We start from the raw sequence: 16095 nt of genomic DNA on the forward strand, positions 1-16095 counted from the left end.
CCCCCGCGCTGCTCGCTGCTGGAGCTGCCGCCGGAGCTGCTGGTGGAGATCTTCGCCTCGCTGCCCGGCACCGACCTGCCCAGCCTGGCCCAGGTCTGCACCAAGTTCCGGCGCATCCTGCACACCGACACCATCTGGAGAAGACGCTGCCGGGAGGGTAAGCGCGCTCGGGCGGCGGTCCTGGCGGGCGGGGGGCAAGCAGGGGGAGGGTCGCGGCCGGGCGGGGGGCGGTGACCCCGGGGCTGTCTCCTGCACGGCCGGGGCGCCGAGTCTGGGAGAGGTGGGGTCCCTGCAGGGCCGCGGGGCCGCGCTCTGTCGGTGCTGGGGGCTCCGAGCGGGGGTGGAGGGGTCCCCGGCTGCGGGGACAGGACGGAGACCGTCCTGGCGTTGGGGTGGGTTCAGGCCGGGGAGTAAGCTGACGCTTGTGGGCATCGTCCTCGGTCCCCAGGCCTCGGGGGCGGAGCTGAGCGGAGCGCTGGGGGCGAAGGTTGGGGAAGCAGCGGGAGCTGGGGAGTGTGGAGGGTCTCCGGAGGGGCAGATGGAGCCGGTAGTGCGGGAGAGGGTTGAGTTCCCTCTTGGATGCTGGTGGCAGTAGAGTCGGTGGCGAATAGTTTTGTAACAGATCCCAGGAGGAAGGGTTTACTTAATCCAGAGTTCCAGGCTTGTTCGTTTAAACGTTGACAAATCCCAGGTGTTCAGTGAGCTGTCATGTTTTGGTGAAAAGGCTAGGTAAGAACGACAGAAGGAAGAAAGTAAGGATTATCGCTGGTCCCTGCCACTCTTAAAATTTTGGGAAGCGTCTCTCCGTGTGCACATGTAGAGTCCCGAGACGGGATCGTGCCATATATATTCTCTTAGAGATGCTTCAGTATAGACAAAGCTTCCTGGCATTCCTGTGCATGCATATGCCACAGCCTGGTTATCCCTTACCGGTCGGCTTCTGAGTTCGCAGTCTTTTCTTTGTCATAAACAGTGCTTGTCAGGGTTGCTTTTGTGCGTTTCTGTAGAAATTGATATCTCCTTGTGTCTTTGAGGATTTCTGCGATTATATTGTTAAGGTGCCCGTCGCAGCAGCGCGGTTGGGGGTGGTAGGGTGTGCACAGTGATAGCGCCTAGACACCCGCTGCCCAGCCGTTGGGATTTGCGTGCCCAGAGGGAGTGCAGGAGAAGGTCTCTTTCCCCAGATCCTCCCCGAAAAGGCGAGTCCTCACTCTGCTGTAAAGCTCAGCGGTGCAGGCTGTATTTATGTGCTCTGAGACCTTGGACATGCTGCTTCGCCTTCCCAAGTATTTGGGAGATGCTGCTCCCATTAGGGTCCCGTTGAGGGTTAAATGAGAGGATGCATGTGAAAGCCTCACCCCCTAAATGGCGATTTTCTATTATGGGGCTTCTTGGCCATTGTGTTTCATCTCTTGTGATTCCTTATTTGTGTTTTTGTGTTTTGTCTCTTAGTCTGTTTTTTGTAAGAACAAATTTGTAGGAACACTCCAAATATTAGCAGTATTCACTTTTTGTCTTGTATGTGGCAAGTGCATTTCTTTTGACATTTTAAAGTAGAGGCAAATAAAGTTCCAAATTCTCTTTCTCTCTGAACTCTGCCTTTTCATTTGTTTTGCTTTCTGTACACCTGTGCGACCCAGAGTGGTCACAGGTGCTCCCTCGTGCTTTGAGAGGTTCTCTGTCCCTCAGCCAAACTAGTGCGCTGCTTTCTGATGGGCTCTTCCCCGGGGAATTGTGGCTAGCTCTGCTTAAGAAACAGGGAGTGGTGAAGACTTCAGTGTAATCAAAAGCTCAAAGGTATGCCACTGAGTAAAACTCTCTGGGGATAATGTTCAGATTGAATTGCTAGAGTTGCTAATGGAACTGTAGGAAGTCCTGATGCAGATGTAGAAGGAGTTGGGACCCACACTCGGAAGGAGTATGGAGGGGGTGCCCAGGTGGCTCAGTCGGTTGAATGTCTGGCCTCAGCTCTGGTCATGATCCCACAGTTGGTGGGTTCGAGCCCCGTGTCCGGCTCTGTGCTGACTGCTAGCTCAGAGACTGGAGCCTGCTTCGATTCTTTGTCTCCCTCTCTCTCTGTCCCTCCCCTAGTTCACACATTGTCTCTCTCTGTCTCTCAAACGTAAATAAATGTGAAAAAAAAATTAAAAAAAAATTTTTTTAAAACAAGAAGGTGTGTGCAGCCCTTTCCTGCTGGGGCACTTCTCAGTTCTACTTCCTGGGACAGCTGACCACGCGACGGAAGAAGCAAGGCTAACTCGGGTCAGCGGTGTTCAAGGCTAACAGGGAACAATTTCTTTTTTAAAAAAAAAATTTTTTTTTTTTACTATTTTATTTATTTTTGATACAGAGAGAGACAGAGCATGAGAGGGGGAGGGGCAGAGAGAGGAGACACAGAACCAGAAGCAGGCTCCAGTTTCTGAGCTAACTGTCAGCACAGAGCCTGACGCGGGGCTCGAACCCACGAAAGTGAGATCTGACCTGAGCCGAAGCCGGAGGCTTAACCGACTGAGCCACCCAGGCACCCCGAAAATTTTCTTTTTGAGAAATTAAGAAAAAAAGAAAAAATGGTAAAACAGGCATATTCCTAGTCATCCCCAATAAATGTTCATTCTTATATTTGCTTTTGATTCTTTTACCTTAAAAAAATTTTTTTTAATTTTTTAAATGTTTATCTAGTTATTTTGAGTGGAGGGTGGGAGCCGGGGGAGAGGGCAGAGAGAAGGAGACAGAATGCCAAGCAGACTCCGCACCATCAGCACAGACCCCACTCAGGGCTTGCTCAGGAACTGTGAGAGCATGATCTGAGCCAAAAACAAGAGTCAGATGATCAGCCTAACAGACTGAGCCACCCAGGTGCCCCTCCTCGACCTTTTTTTTTTTTTTAAAGAAAACATCTCAGCGGATACTCAAAGTCACTTCTGATCAAAACGGCCCTTCCTACTCCAAGAAGCAGCCACTGTCATAGGCTTAACTTACTAGCGTGTATAGGACATAGACACTTGTGTTTAGGGTATACTAGGACACTGTCCCCAGATGTGACGTTTTGTAGTTGGTGTTGTTTCTAGGAATCTATCATAGTACAAGTACAGTGCATCTGCTTTTCCCTTGGGAACTTGTGCTTTTAAGTTCTGTCCATGTAAATCCATTTAATTCTGGTTCACTCTTTTTAAATGCTGTGTAGTGGTTCATAATTTGGAGACACTACACTTTGTTCCTTCTCTTATTTTTCTTTCTTTCTTTTATTGTATGTAGCATACGGTGAACGGTCTTTAGGTTTCCTTGAATGCAGATAAAATATACGCTGAAGTAGTGTTTCCGGGGCAGAGGGCTGTGTGCTTTGCACTTTTACTAGGTAGTGCCCAGTTACTGATGGGCGTGATTTTAGCTGCTTCCACGCCTGTCACTATTGCACGAACGGGCAGTCACAGAAGAGGAAACAGATGTGCGGTTGGTGTCGTCACAAAGCTGCCGTCGTTTCAGGTCCAGCTTTTAAGTTATCCTGTTTAATCCAGCATCTGCTAAATTCTTTCTAGTCTGAACCATTGTTTTTTTTTTTTAAGTATTTATTTTGGGAGAGTGTGTGAGCTGGTGAGGGGCAGAGAGAGGGAGAGGAGGGAGAGGAGAGAGAGGAGAGGAGAGAACTGCCCCGTCAGTGCAGCCCCTTGGGGGCTCCGCCTCACCATGGTGAGATCGTGACCTGAGCCAAGGTCAAGAGTTGGGTGCTTAACTAACCTGAGCCGCCCAGGTGCCCCTAAACAATGCATTTTTAATTATTTTAATTTGCATGTTCCTGATAACTAGTAAGGATACACATTTTAAAAATATAATTATTGGCAGTTTGGATTTTTCTTACTTGCTTATCCTTTTTGCCCATTTTTTTCTTCCATTATTTTTCTTACTGATTTTTAGGTTTTATTTGTTTCATCTGGATAGATTGCTGTACGGCAAAACATTTTCTTGTAGTCTGTAGTCATTTGAAATTTAACTTCATTTATAGTGACTTTTGTGAACAGTACCATGTCAATGAGATTTACGAAGGTGTTTTCATCCCCGGGTTATGTGACGGTCAGCAGCCGCGCCTTCCATTCCAGGGGTTCATTCTGGCAGCCTTAATTGCAGGCTCGTTTGTCAAACACTGGGCGATTGGCAATCCTGCACGGTGTACCTGCATGTCTCATAGAGGTGGCCCAGCTGTGACTGCGGTGCGCACACACGCGTGAGAATAGTCCCGTGTGACACTGGTCTGATTTCACTTCTCTTAGCTCCCAGAGTTCATCTTTCCTGAACTAGGCATTTGGTTAAGGTGAGTGTTCATAAGGCCAAAGCGCCACGTCCGTTTAGGTAAAAAACCAAAGTTCTCCCGGCGTTGGCGATGGGGAGGTGGGCTCTCAGGCTGGTCGAGGAGGTGGGTTGTCCTGGCCCCCCTCGTGAATGGAACCTCCAGGTCTGGTCCAGCCCTGACGGGGGTATAATGGTGGCTCCAGTTTTTAGTGTCTCCGGAGGGTGAGACTAATTAGTGAATTTGCGTGTTGACACGTTGGCTTTCTGTCTTTTGATAACTGGATTTGCTAGAACTGAAAACAACCCACAGAACCAGGAGTGGGAAAGAGGATACCCTACCCCTGTGTTTTCTTAGACTTTGGGGCCACGATTGACGTGCAGGGTGCAGGCAGCGTGTGCGTGTTTAAAATGAGGGGATGGTTTTCCATGGGGAGGGGTGGGGGGTAACACTGGAAACTTAAACCGAGGTCGCTCTCTATGATGTTGGGTGAGAAGTTCGCCCTTTCTAGCGTCCTAGCAACAAATCAGTTATTTGTATAGAACTTTGGCTTTTCTAGCCCTCTGCTTATTGGAGCCATTGGATCAAATATTTTCTAGTGATAATTCTCTGGGCAGGTGAAGAGGCAGGGAGAAGCCATCTGGCTCCTGACTCCGGGGCGCGCACAGGGCAGCCGGCGGGTGTGTGCCTCTCAGAGGCACCAAACTGCGCGGCCCGGCCGGCCGCAAACACTTTTTGATGCATCACTCCTTTGGCTGCAGGCCTCCTGCAGTGACTTACGTGTGGGGCTATAAATAAGTCATCATGTCTCGGAGTTCTGAGGGCGAAGCCAAGTGCGTTATTTTGCCTTTGACCCTGACGAGGCTTTTCTTGGTGAGTACTTCACCATATAGTCGGTCAATTTAGAAGTCCACATTCAGACCATAGTTCTAAATAAAAATATTCAAATAATAACAAAAGACAAATTCAGGAACAAAGGAAATGCTCATACGTGGTGTGTTTTCCCTCTCACACTGAGCTCTAAACGTTCAGACATAAGGATTTCATGTTATTCAGCTCAGTACCTGCTGGTGTCAGGTTTTGAACTTAATGATATATAATTTGCCCATTTCTCCCCTTGATGGTAAGTTTTTTGACACATAGAATTATATTTGGGTAATATTTTGATCTGTTGTAAGCCTAAAGTGGGTTTAAATTCCATCATAATTTGAAATAATCCTTTTTCAATAACGTATGATCTTTATGACAGATATGGGGAATTAAAAACCAATATTTAATTCTATTTTTGCAAGCCGAAGAAAATGCTATTTCTGTCCTGTCTAATAGGCTGATGCATAATTTGAACAATGTGGCTTTTGTTGAACACGGTTAAAATTGGAAGGTCGTCTTGGGAAGAGGTGAGGTGGGCGAGTTGCTTGAGTGACGGCTGGCTTCCGGGATATCTTGTGGTTGCTGTAGAGCAGATCCTGGCTGAGCCCACGGGCTCTGCTGGTGGGCGGGCAGTTAGAGACGCACGTGTCTTCACCGCGAGCAGGGCGGCCATGCCCTGGACGGCAGCAGGACTGCAGAACTTGAGGGGAATCCTTTATCTTTTTTTCCTGCTTTACCAATGGAAAGGACTTTAGTTCTCTATGTTTTTGCAAGTTGAATCTCATATGGTGCTTTAGAGAGAAAACTTTTCCTTTCAATTAGCAAAGCAGAGCAGGGTAAGGGACAGCGGTGCACCATAGGGGAACATTTTTTAGACTTCCTTTTTTATAACCTTAAAAAAGTAAGCTGCAAAGCGAACCTGGCACCCGGAAAGCACCGAATAAAGGTTCCCCCAACCGTATTTAGTCGGACAGACACTGGCACCTGGCCAAAAAGAATCGATTGGTTGTTAGAAGTCCAGGCATTTTTACTGGTTCCCTGTGTTGATAAAAATGATTACGTAATGCATTTGAGGCTCTGGGTTTGTCTTTCTGGCTGGAAAAGGCATGTAAACACAAGGGTATCTTTGGGACTCTGGAAAGGAACAAGTGTCCTCTCAGAACTGCAGGCTGTGTCCCCAAGCCAGGCAGGGCTGGGAACTCATGAGTCAGCATCCTTTGCCTGGACACCTACACCTTCCACCCGGTGGCGGTGGAGAGGCCAGTAAGCCTGAGTTGGCCCGGCCTGCGTGTGGAGTATTCGCGGAGAAGGGACAGGTCAGAAATACTAGACGAGGTCCTGGGGGGTGACTGCCCGGTCAGGCTCACGGGCTTCTCTCCTGGTCTCATCCATGGGCGGCAGGTCAGGGAGTGAGCTCAGGAAGGGTGGGTGTCTAAGGGGACAGATGGGCCTTCCCAGGAGTGGGTGTCACTTGGCCAGTAGGTGTCTGTCGTGGGAGCTGGACAGGGTCAGAGTCCTTAGCCCGTTGGCCTGGAGACGGTTTATCTTTGCATGGCCAGGCCTGGTCGAGAACGAGCCACGTCAGTCATGGAGGCGGGTTCAGCCATCCTGGTTCTGTTGGTGTGGCGTCCCGAATGTTCCCGTGTTTATTAAGGGACACCTGTGGTCCGTGTCCAGGTTTTGCGTTTTACAGTCTTACCGTCCTAAGGTGAGCTTAGTGCAGAGAGTTTTTCCAGCTCAGCTACATTATTTAAAAAAAAAGGGAAAAGAGAAAGGCATTTCATGCAGCTGCAGTGACGGGTGTGTGAGGCAGTGGGCTGGAGGGCAGTGCTGTGCCGTCGGACGGGTGTCCCTGGGGGCTGTCACCCGGCGGCTGCGTCGGGAAACCTGGGGGCTGGGTGCCCAGCCCCTCTGTCCTGCCCAGTGGAGTCCCCTCCCCCCAACCCCCCCAACTTTTTTTAGCCTCGGAAGTAAACTTGGAGTCATATTATATTGAGGAGCGTAACTGTTCCCTGATTTAGTGCAAACAAAAATCAGTCTTACAACCAAACTGCCGTAGAGTTCCGTTAGAGAACCCTGCGCGTGTGCGGCGGGCAGGCAGGAAGCCCACATTCCTGCCCTTCTCCCGGCTTGCCAGTGACACGGCTGGTCACGCGGCCCTTTCCTCCTGCCTCGGCCTCACCTGGACTCTTCCGGGCTTTTTTTTTTCCCCCTGTGCTGCCTGTGGACTCTCATCAGTGCCACCATCCAAGTCCTTCCGGGGCTGGGAGACTGCCTCCCTTTGCCGCTGTGTCTGTGTGACCACCAGGGCACCGCAGTAGCGTCTTCGCGCTGCGCTGTCACAGTGCTGGGGTGGGGGCTGGGTCCCTCTGGCAGCATCCAGCACCGATGTGGTGCATGAGGTCGGCGCTCCCGTGCTCGGTCCCCTTCTGCTCCGACGCGTGTGTTTATCCGTCACGACTGGCCTTTGTCCATTAATATCCACCTTCTCTTCCAGGGCAAGGGCCTCTGACGAAGCAGAGTGTGTCTGTGGGTTCTGCAGGGGTGAGGGAGAGAGAGAGAACACTGTAGCCCCCTTCCCCCCATCCCTGGAGAGTGACCAGAGTACTGTGTGGACTGGGAGGTTCTGGAAAACCCCTGGACCCGGACCCGAGCTCCCTTGTTGGACAGGGAATGCATGGGGAGGACTGGGCAGCTCCTGGCACTTGGGTCTCAGGAGGCTACTGCTTGTGCGGACTTGACTCCAGCCAAATTACTGGGCTGTTCGTTCCCTTGCAGCAAAGCGGTTTTCAAATAGCTTTTTTATAATTACAAAACATTTTTATGTGTTTATTTAAATTTTTTAGTTCTGAGAGACAGAGGGAGACAGAGTGTGGGCGAGGGTCAGAGAGAGAGAGGGAGAGGGAAAGAGAGGGAGACACAGAATCTGAAGCAGCTCCAGGCTCCAAGCTGTTAGCACAGAGCCCGACACGGGGCTCGAACCCACAAACCGTGAGATCATGACCTGAGCCGAAGTTGGACGCTTAAGTGACCGAGCCCCCCAGGCAGGTGTCCTGGAAATTCTCCGGCTGGGGTATTTGAAGTGGTGGTTTACTTTCGTCGTGATGGTAGATGTGTACACGCAACAGACTTGCCACGCGGGCCACCCCATCCGTAAGTGCACATTCATGGTGCTGCGCGGCCCTCGCCCCGTGCCGTGTGCACATCGAGCCTCACTTGGGCACCGTTGGCATCCTGCCAGTTCACAGGAACATTTCGGGCCAGCGTCCTCCCTTCTGTTGAAGAGGCCAGAGCAGACCTCCGTAAGATCTGGGCACTGTCAAGAAGGACGTGGTGGGGGCAGCACTGTGCCATCACCAGCCGAGCTGCGTGGATCTGCGTTCCAGACGGCCTGCTGAGACCCTGCCCTCCTGTGGGGGGGGGGGGGGTGCCGTGCTGGTCCCAGAGCGGCCGTGCGGTGAAGCCCCGGCTGGACGCTCACACCCGGTGTGAGCACATGAGTCCTGTGGTGATGCGTGAGGGCCGGGGGCCGAGCTCACCCCACGGGGCGCCCCGTCCGGGCTTCTGTTCTGGGTCCTGCAGCGCCCACTCTGCCCCTCCGTGCCGGCCGCGGTTCCTTCTGCGTGTGTCTCCTCCTCGCTGGTGTGGACGTGGTGGTAGCGGCCTGCCGGCAGGGTCGAGTATGCTGGCGTCTGGCCCGAGCCATGGTTGGCACTGGGCGGTGGTGTCATTGTCAGCTCGGCCAGCGGGCACTGGATCCGTGGGGACCAGCTAAGTATGGTGCTTGCCTTTCAAAGCCCCCTGAGACCTGACGGGCCCGAGGTTTCAGCCGGAAAGGGCTGGGGTGGGTGACTTGGAAAAGTGGGGCTGTGGCGGGGCGGGACAGGGGAAGGGAGGGGGAAGCAGGAGGGTGTCCAAGGATCCCTGTCACTGGCTGGGGTCCGGGTGGTCTGGTGCCAAAGGACGCAGGTGTGCGGCTCCTCCTTCCAGGGTCTTACTCGAGACACTGGTCCCAGGCCTGTGGCTTTGTTTGATAGAACCAGCAGTGTGGTGAGCCCCAGCAGGGGTGCGGGGGCCTTTGTGGAGCCTTGACGCCAAGGACCAAGTCCTTCTCTTGGGAACGTGTTGTCTCCAGACCCTGACCTTGAGCTGGTCGTCGTCTGCTTTCGGGTTTGTGCCGTTAGGCTTCTAGAGCGCCTCGGAATAGACAACGCAGACTGTCGTTTCATTGAGTGCGGCCTGCGCCCAGAATGACGGCTGCACTGGCACTCGCGGGCGCTGACTGTGCACAAGCCCCACGCAGGCTCCCCCACCGGGCGGACTCTGACTTAGAAGGCGGGGCCAAGTCTTTGGCGTGCGCCCCCTTCCGTCCCCCCGACAGCCTGTGTCTGTGGTCCGTGATTTCTTGGCCACGGTCTCCAGCGAGTGTTTCTTGTTGCAGAGTACGGCGTGTGCGAGAACCTGCGGAAGCTGGACATCACGGGCGTGTCTTGTAGGGACGTCTACGCCAAGCGTAAGTCACCCTGTTCGTCCGCGTCCCCTTCGCTCCTGGGGTAGACGCAGCGGGAGCACCCACGCGGGGAACGCAGACAGGTTTGACCCCCAAGTCCCTTCTCGGACCCCTGCTCGGGGTCGTGGCTGGCACGCCGAGGACAGCGCTGGTGGTGGCCGCGCTGAAAACCCAGGGGCTCTGTCCTCTGTTTCTGGGCATCTCGCCCTTATGTCTCAGCCCGTCAAGGATAATGGGGTCTTTTATTAGGCACCAGGGGCCGTTAGCTCTGAGAAACGCAGCTGCACTGGAAACGCTGGGGTGTTTCTAGAAGTGTCGCTTCCTCTGGATCCCAGGCCTGCAGCCTGAGGGGACACGTGGACAGCAGCTCCACTGTGAGGTGTGACTGCGCCCCCGGGCTCCCTCTGCGGCACTGGGCTGCCTTGGACCACACCGTCCTCCAGCCCCACCCCAGGCTCCCCTTTCTTGGGCTCCGTCTGCCCTGCCCTCCCCTGTCCCCATGTTGAGCCTCCCAGATCCCCCATTCCTTGTTCTCCACTCCCTTGCCTTCCGATGTCACCAGTGATACTCCCTGCCTGTGTGCTCAGAGTCCCCCCAGCCCCAAAGTCTCTCCACGGGGCGTGTGAAGGCCTCTGTTCACACTGTCGCTGCCCAGGAGCCATGGATGGTTGCCGACCTGCAGGTCTACTGCCCGGCCGCCGCCTGGGGTTGGGGATCGCAGCCTCGATGGTGACCCAGTTCTCTCTGGCCTAAAGTTGACTTTTCATTGCTCTGAAAAGGACCTTAAGTTTTCATCTCAAAACCATCTTTATAGATTTGTGTTTTCTTTCTTTTGAAATGTTCTCCATTGAAAGAGCAGGTGGTCTGCTCCCTCAGTGCCTCTCCCCCGAGCTGGGGCTGGGAGCACCTCTGACTCGGGTGGGAGGAGGAGGCAGGCGGCTGAGGGCCAGCGGACACCCTGGCACCCCTCCAGGGTCTGGGCCGCGCCGGCTCCCGCCTCTTTCCCCATCCCTCCTCTGAGCAGCTCTGTCACTCGGGGTGTCTCTCTCTGTGATGCCTTTCCTAGGGAGTGTGGGTCGCCACGGAGGGCAGGCTCTGTGGGAGACCCTGGGGGCCCCGCATGCGGCACGTGTTCCGAGTGCGGCTTGCTCACGCCGGCAGTGGGGGGTTCCTCAAGGGCCTTCCTCCGAGGAGCTGGTGTCCTCGAGACCCATGCGGCTTGCTGGGGCTCGGCTGCGCCCTCCGACCTGCCCTGCGCCTCTGGCGGCCTCTCTGCCACGCCCAGCACCCTACTTCCCCCCTGTCCTCCTGGGGCCTTGGGCTTCCTCCTCACCCTTCGCTGCTGCACCCAGATCGGCAATTGCCCCCTGGGCCCCGTCCTTGGCCCTGGACCCCACGCGAGGCCAGCTGCTCGGGGCCCACCAGCTCCCCCTTCCCGATGTACGCTCATACTGCTTTCTGCTCACGCCTCTGCATCTCTCCAGGGGACCTGGGTCTGGGGGCCCCAGTGGTCACACGTCCTGAACGCCTGATTCCTTCCTGTCTTCTCAGCAGCCAGAACAGTGCTGCTGTGCATCCTGCAAAGGCCAGATTCCAGAAAGCCAGTTCTGCCCCCTCCCCGCTGCAGCCTCCATTCTGTGGGCGCACACGGCCCTGGGTGCACCCTGGTTCCTCTGTGGTTGCCCAGAGCTGGTATCCTGAGTCCCACCGGAGTGTGGAGTTGGGGGCTTTAGGCTCGCTGTCAGCATTGTTAAGTGGAAGCCCTCCCCACCCCCCGCAGCAGTCTCTGTGCACGCGCACACGGAACAGCGGGGTCCCGGCTCTTCTGGACCGTCACGGCGTCAGGTGGTTATCATCTGACTGCTTGAGTCCCTGAGGTCGTTGGACAGTATCATCTGAAAGCAGCTCGAAGGCAAACTTGTCCTCGGGAGTGGGAGCGCTCAGAATAGCGTCTGGAGGCAGGCAGGTGCCTCTGCCCACCGGGGTGGGTGCACATGTGGGAATTAAGGCCCCCTCGGAGCTCAGCTTGGCTCTGCCGTCCTGTGGAGTGCAGGGGGGCACGCAGGTGGGTGGCGGATGGTACAGCGGGGGGAAGCTGGGGTGGGCGAGGGAGAGGGCACGGGTGAAGACGCTCTTGCATGTGTCTGGAGTGCTGGGCGTGTGGGCAGGCACAGGCAGACGTCTGGAGACTTCTTTTCACTGCTGAATCCTGACCCTATGAAAATGGTTACAAAATCCAGGGAATGATTCATGTTCCCTTACTCGGGGCCCCGAGGCGTCGAATCTGCGCCTGTCAAAGCCAGCCTCAGGCTGCATATTCACGGGCCAGGAACTGTTTTGGTGAACTTGCTCGAAAACCTTATCCAGGAGGGAATCGCTTAGCTTCTGCAATGCATGCTGGACGAAAGTCAGCGCTGGTTCCTGGCGTAGATGGTGGAGTCCGCAGCCTTGGTCCAGAGTGAAAAGGCCCGAGTTAGGAGGCTGGCAGACATGGCCCTTAATCAGAAACGAGCGCACACAGCAAAGGTCAAGGGGAACCCCGCTGTGCACCAGGCACGGGAGAGATCTCACTGAGCACAAGGTTCCCTAAGCGGTCTCCCAGAGGTGCCCCAGCCTCGGGCGCGGCTCTCCCACGCCGTGCTCTGTGGGTCGGGAGCAGGGCCCCGGAGCTGGCGCGCCGTCAACAGTTCCTGGTGTGACTGTTGGTGAAGGACGGTCGGTGGCCTGCTGAGGGTCTGGGGGCCGAGTGCGTAATGGGAAGTGTCTGTCCCCGGGCAGGAGAGGCTGTGGTCTGAAGGCTGTGCCTGCCCTCAAGGAAGCAGGGCCATCTTTACCCTTTCCCTGCTGTGTCTGTTCAGGTGTCAACCCTCGCGTCAAGTCGGGACGGTTCATGAAAATTCTTTCCGATTACGAGCACTTGGAGTATAGAGATGTTTACACCTGCCGTACGTGTCTCCTCTGGCTCTGGCTCTGGCGTGCGCGCACGGCCGAGAAGCTGCCTGGAGGAGGCTCTAACCTGGGCACAAGGGCTGCGTGGGTCCTAAGAGCGAGCTGCCCTCCTTGGCTGTTGCTGTTTCATTGCTGTTCTCTGCGGCCACACCTGAGCCGTGGCCGGGGCCAGCTGCACACTCGGGCTGGGCTGCCGCGGCAGCTTCGGGGTTTTGGGCAGTACCAACAAGTCCACGCTGTTGATGCATGTCTTAATATTTGTTCTTCGTTGAGGCTGAGGAGAGAGGACAGGGTAGAAGCCTTGAAACGCTTCTGTTCCAAAATTAAATGCAAACGGTCTGCTCCGAGACTTTAGTAGTCACATTTAATAGCATACATGAATTAAAAAAAAATCCCAAGATGTACCCACGCTGGACAGAAGTGTGTAGAAACAGTTGATTGTTTAGAATCCAATTCCTGTCTTGAATGGCATCGTTCGAGTCTGGAAATTTCCATAAGCCCCACTCTGCAGGTGATCCATGCTGTCTCGCTCTTCGTGAGGTGGGGCTGAGACGGGCAGGGGCGTCTGTCGTCAAGAACACCTCCGACACCCCTGCTCGCACCGACCCCGCTCCGTCCTGTCACCCCCACGCCCCCGCGAGTCCGGGTCTGGTGGCCCAGCAGCCCCGCTCCAGAGCCTCGTGGGCGCAGAGCGAGCAGAGGCGCTGACGGGGCCACTCCTCAGCCGTGAGACCGCTCTGCGGCTGACGTGTGCCCGCTGGTCCGCGGCGCTCAGGCACCATCTCGGACCACGTTTGCGTGCCTCGGGGTGTGTGAGCCCGTGCTCAGCTCCCGTGACAAGGGGCTTGTCAGGAGCATGTGTCCGTAGGCGCGAGGGGCTGGTGTGCCGCCAGAAGGCATGACTTGTGTTCTGTGTGAACCCTCTTGCCCTCTTGGCAAGAGTTTCCTCTGGAACATTTTGGGGAGCATTGACCCACCCTCCCGCTTAGCAGTCCGTGAGCAAGGGTAGGACACTGAGCTGCGCTGCCAGGAACCGCCTGGGCGCCGCCACCTGGAGCTGCACCACGTCACACGTCCGTCACAGTCATCTGGAGCTCGTACTGTGGGGCCAGGATGGGTTCTGACCCGCTGTTGGAGGCGCCCTGGAGTGTGTTCTCTTGTCCCCATGGCGGCCAGGTGTGTCTGTGGCTTGTCGGGATGTGTCACGGGCCATCTCGGCTTTTCAGCCACAAGGTGTGATGCTCCCCCCAGCTCGTAGCTGACAGCTTTGCGACTGGCCTGTTCTCGTCCGAGACCACCCACTGCTGAAGTCTGGGAGGGTTGAGTGTAGTTTAAAAATACAGTGGGCATGTAGAAACTTCGGATGGTCCAGAACATTCTGGCTGCAAGTACTGGCTGCGGTTTCTGGGGACAGCCTTGCAGGGCTGGCGTTCTGCTGTGCGCAGGGTCTGCTAGAGCCTCGGGACAGAGGTTCACACGCGTGCAGAGAGGGAAGCAGCTTCAGCGTGAGTTTGAGGCCTGCAGTGTTCTTTATAGAGGGCGACTCAGGATGCGAAATGTCTGACGTTTGTCAAGCCTTCCGGAAATGTCCTCGTGGCGACTGGCTTGGGAGGACCTCGGGCCCACTGTTTCCGTCTCCCTTGCCGGTTTGCCCTGTCCCCAGAGCTCCTGGTCTACAGGTCCTCTGCACATGTCCTTTCGGGCCAGGGAGGATCGGCAGCCGCCGTGCCAGACCCCAGCGAGCTCTGTGGCCCCCGGGAGCGGCCTGGGCTGTGTCGCTCGTGCTCATTCATTTCTCTGTCGGGCCGCATGTCACTGTTCCTGCCTTACCCTTGGCAGTCCGTGTGTGCCAGGCGCCGGCGGCATCGTGGGGGTGTGCCCTGTTAACGACGTAGCTGACGCATGTCCCTCTGTGTGAATTGGCGGGAGCCGTGCGACCAGAGGACCCAGGGCTGTGAGGCTCCCGCCTGCAGGCCCGACAGTGCTCCATGGCTCTGATAGGTGCCAGGGACCGTCCTGCACTGCTCGGGGACGAGGTGCACAGGTCACTTGTAACTCTCGGTGCAGGTGACACGGTGTTTGGCTGCCCAGGTACATCTGACAGGAAGGCCTCTTCTGGAGCCCCTTCTGCCGGGTGGAGCCGAGAACACGGTGGGCTCCTGGGGAGGGGGGGCCGGCGCCCCTAGAGATGGCAGGGAGGCCCCCGTGGGACGTGCGTCCGAGGGAGGAGGCAGCCTGCCCCCCGCCGGCCGCGTTCTTAGAGCCTGACCCGGTTGGTGGCTGTGTGTCCCGCACCTTCGCTAACTCCTGTGTCGTTCTGACGGGTTTGTGGTGGAGACTCTGGGGACTCTGTACGCGGTGGCTCGTCATCTGCAGGTAGGGACAGTTTTACGTCTTCCTCTCCAGTTTGGATTCCCATTCTTCCTTTTTCTTGCCCAATCGCTGCAGCCAGACTTCCAGGACCCTGCTGAACACAAGCGGGAGAGTGAGCCTCCCGACCTGGTTCCTGGTCTTAGAGGGAAAGCTCGCGGCTTTTCCCCGCGGAGTGTTACGTGAGCTGGGGGCTCTCATGTGTGGCCCTTAGCACGTCGAGGTTTGTTCACTTTACACCCATCTTGTTGAGAGTTTTGTTGTTTTGGTTTTTTTTTTGTATCATCAGTACATGTTGAATTTCGACAGCTGCCGTCACTGGGACGACCCGGGATCTCTCGGGTCACGTGGCGTTACCACTTCGATGCGCGGATGCTGAGCCGTCCCTGCGTCCCTGCGCTAATCCCGCTCGATCGTGGTTAGAAGTCCTTTCCGTGTATTGTGGAACGTGATTTCCTAATGCTTTGTCGAGGATCTTTGCATCTTGGTTCATCAGGGATATTGGCCTGTAGTTTCCTGGTGTCCTCCTCGTCTGGACTTGGTAACAGCATCCTGCTGGCCTTGTGAAATGAGTCTGGATGCGTCCCCTCCTCTGGTTTCTGTTTTAATTTTACTAGAAGCTCCTGGCAAGTGGTGGCAGGTACATTAGTTGCGTTCATGCTGATCTTCTGGAGCGGAGTGACGCGTAGCACCGCGCGCTGCCCGCAGCCCCTGCCCGCAGCCCCGGTCCCGAGCGGTTTTATGGCCCGGCTGGTGGAGGGCCCGGGCAGCCAGCCGCCAGCTCACGCCTGCCGGGAGAGCCGCATCTCCTGGGCCTTGTGTGCGGGCTTTCCCGCCGGTCTGGCGAAGCGGCCTGCCTGTTGGCGGATGCGGATCAACCGGCACGGGCGAGCACGAGGCATCTTGCGCTAGTCCGTTCACCTCACGTTACCGCCCCCGTTTTGGAGGGATGCAGCGCAGCCTCGCCGGCCTCCAGGACCGTTGGTTGGAACAGCCCCCGGCTGCGTCATTTGGCTGAAGGCGAATTATTCTGACAGGCTGAGTCCTGCCTTGTGGGGCTGGAGCAGCGGCGTTTTCTCCATGTCCAGGATAACCTGGTTCTCTCCTGCTGAGG

At 55.8% G+C, this 16095-nt stretch overlaps 1 protein-coding gene across 1 annotated transcript in view; it reads left to right on the forward strand.

Annotated features, from left to right (window-relative positions):
• The first annotated feature begins 6 nt into the window (after positions 1-6).
• The window catches only part of FBXO31 (F-box protein 31), a 34571-nt gene continuing 18482 nt past the window's right edge, over positions 7-16095 (forward strand). Inside the window, exon 1 of the mRNA XM_029925458.1 lies at positions 7-157. The gene's annotated coding sequence lies outside the window, so the exon portion shown is untranslated. The remainder of the gene's footprint in view (positions 158-16095) is intronic.

The sequence above is a fragment of the Suricata suricatta genome, chromosome 16, assembly GCF_006229205.1.
Source record: "Suricata suricatta isolate VVHF042 chromosome 16, meerkat_22Aug2017_6uvM2_HiC, whole genome shotgun sequence".
NCBI lineage: Eukaryota > Metazoa > Chordata > Mammalia > Carnivora > Herpestidae > Suricata > Suricata suricatta.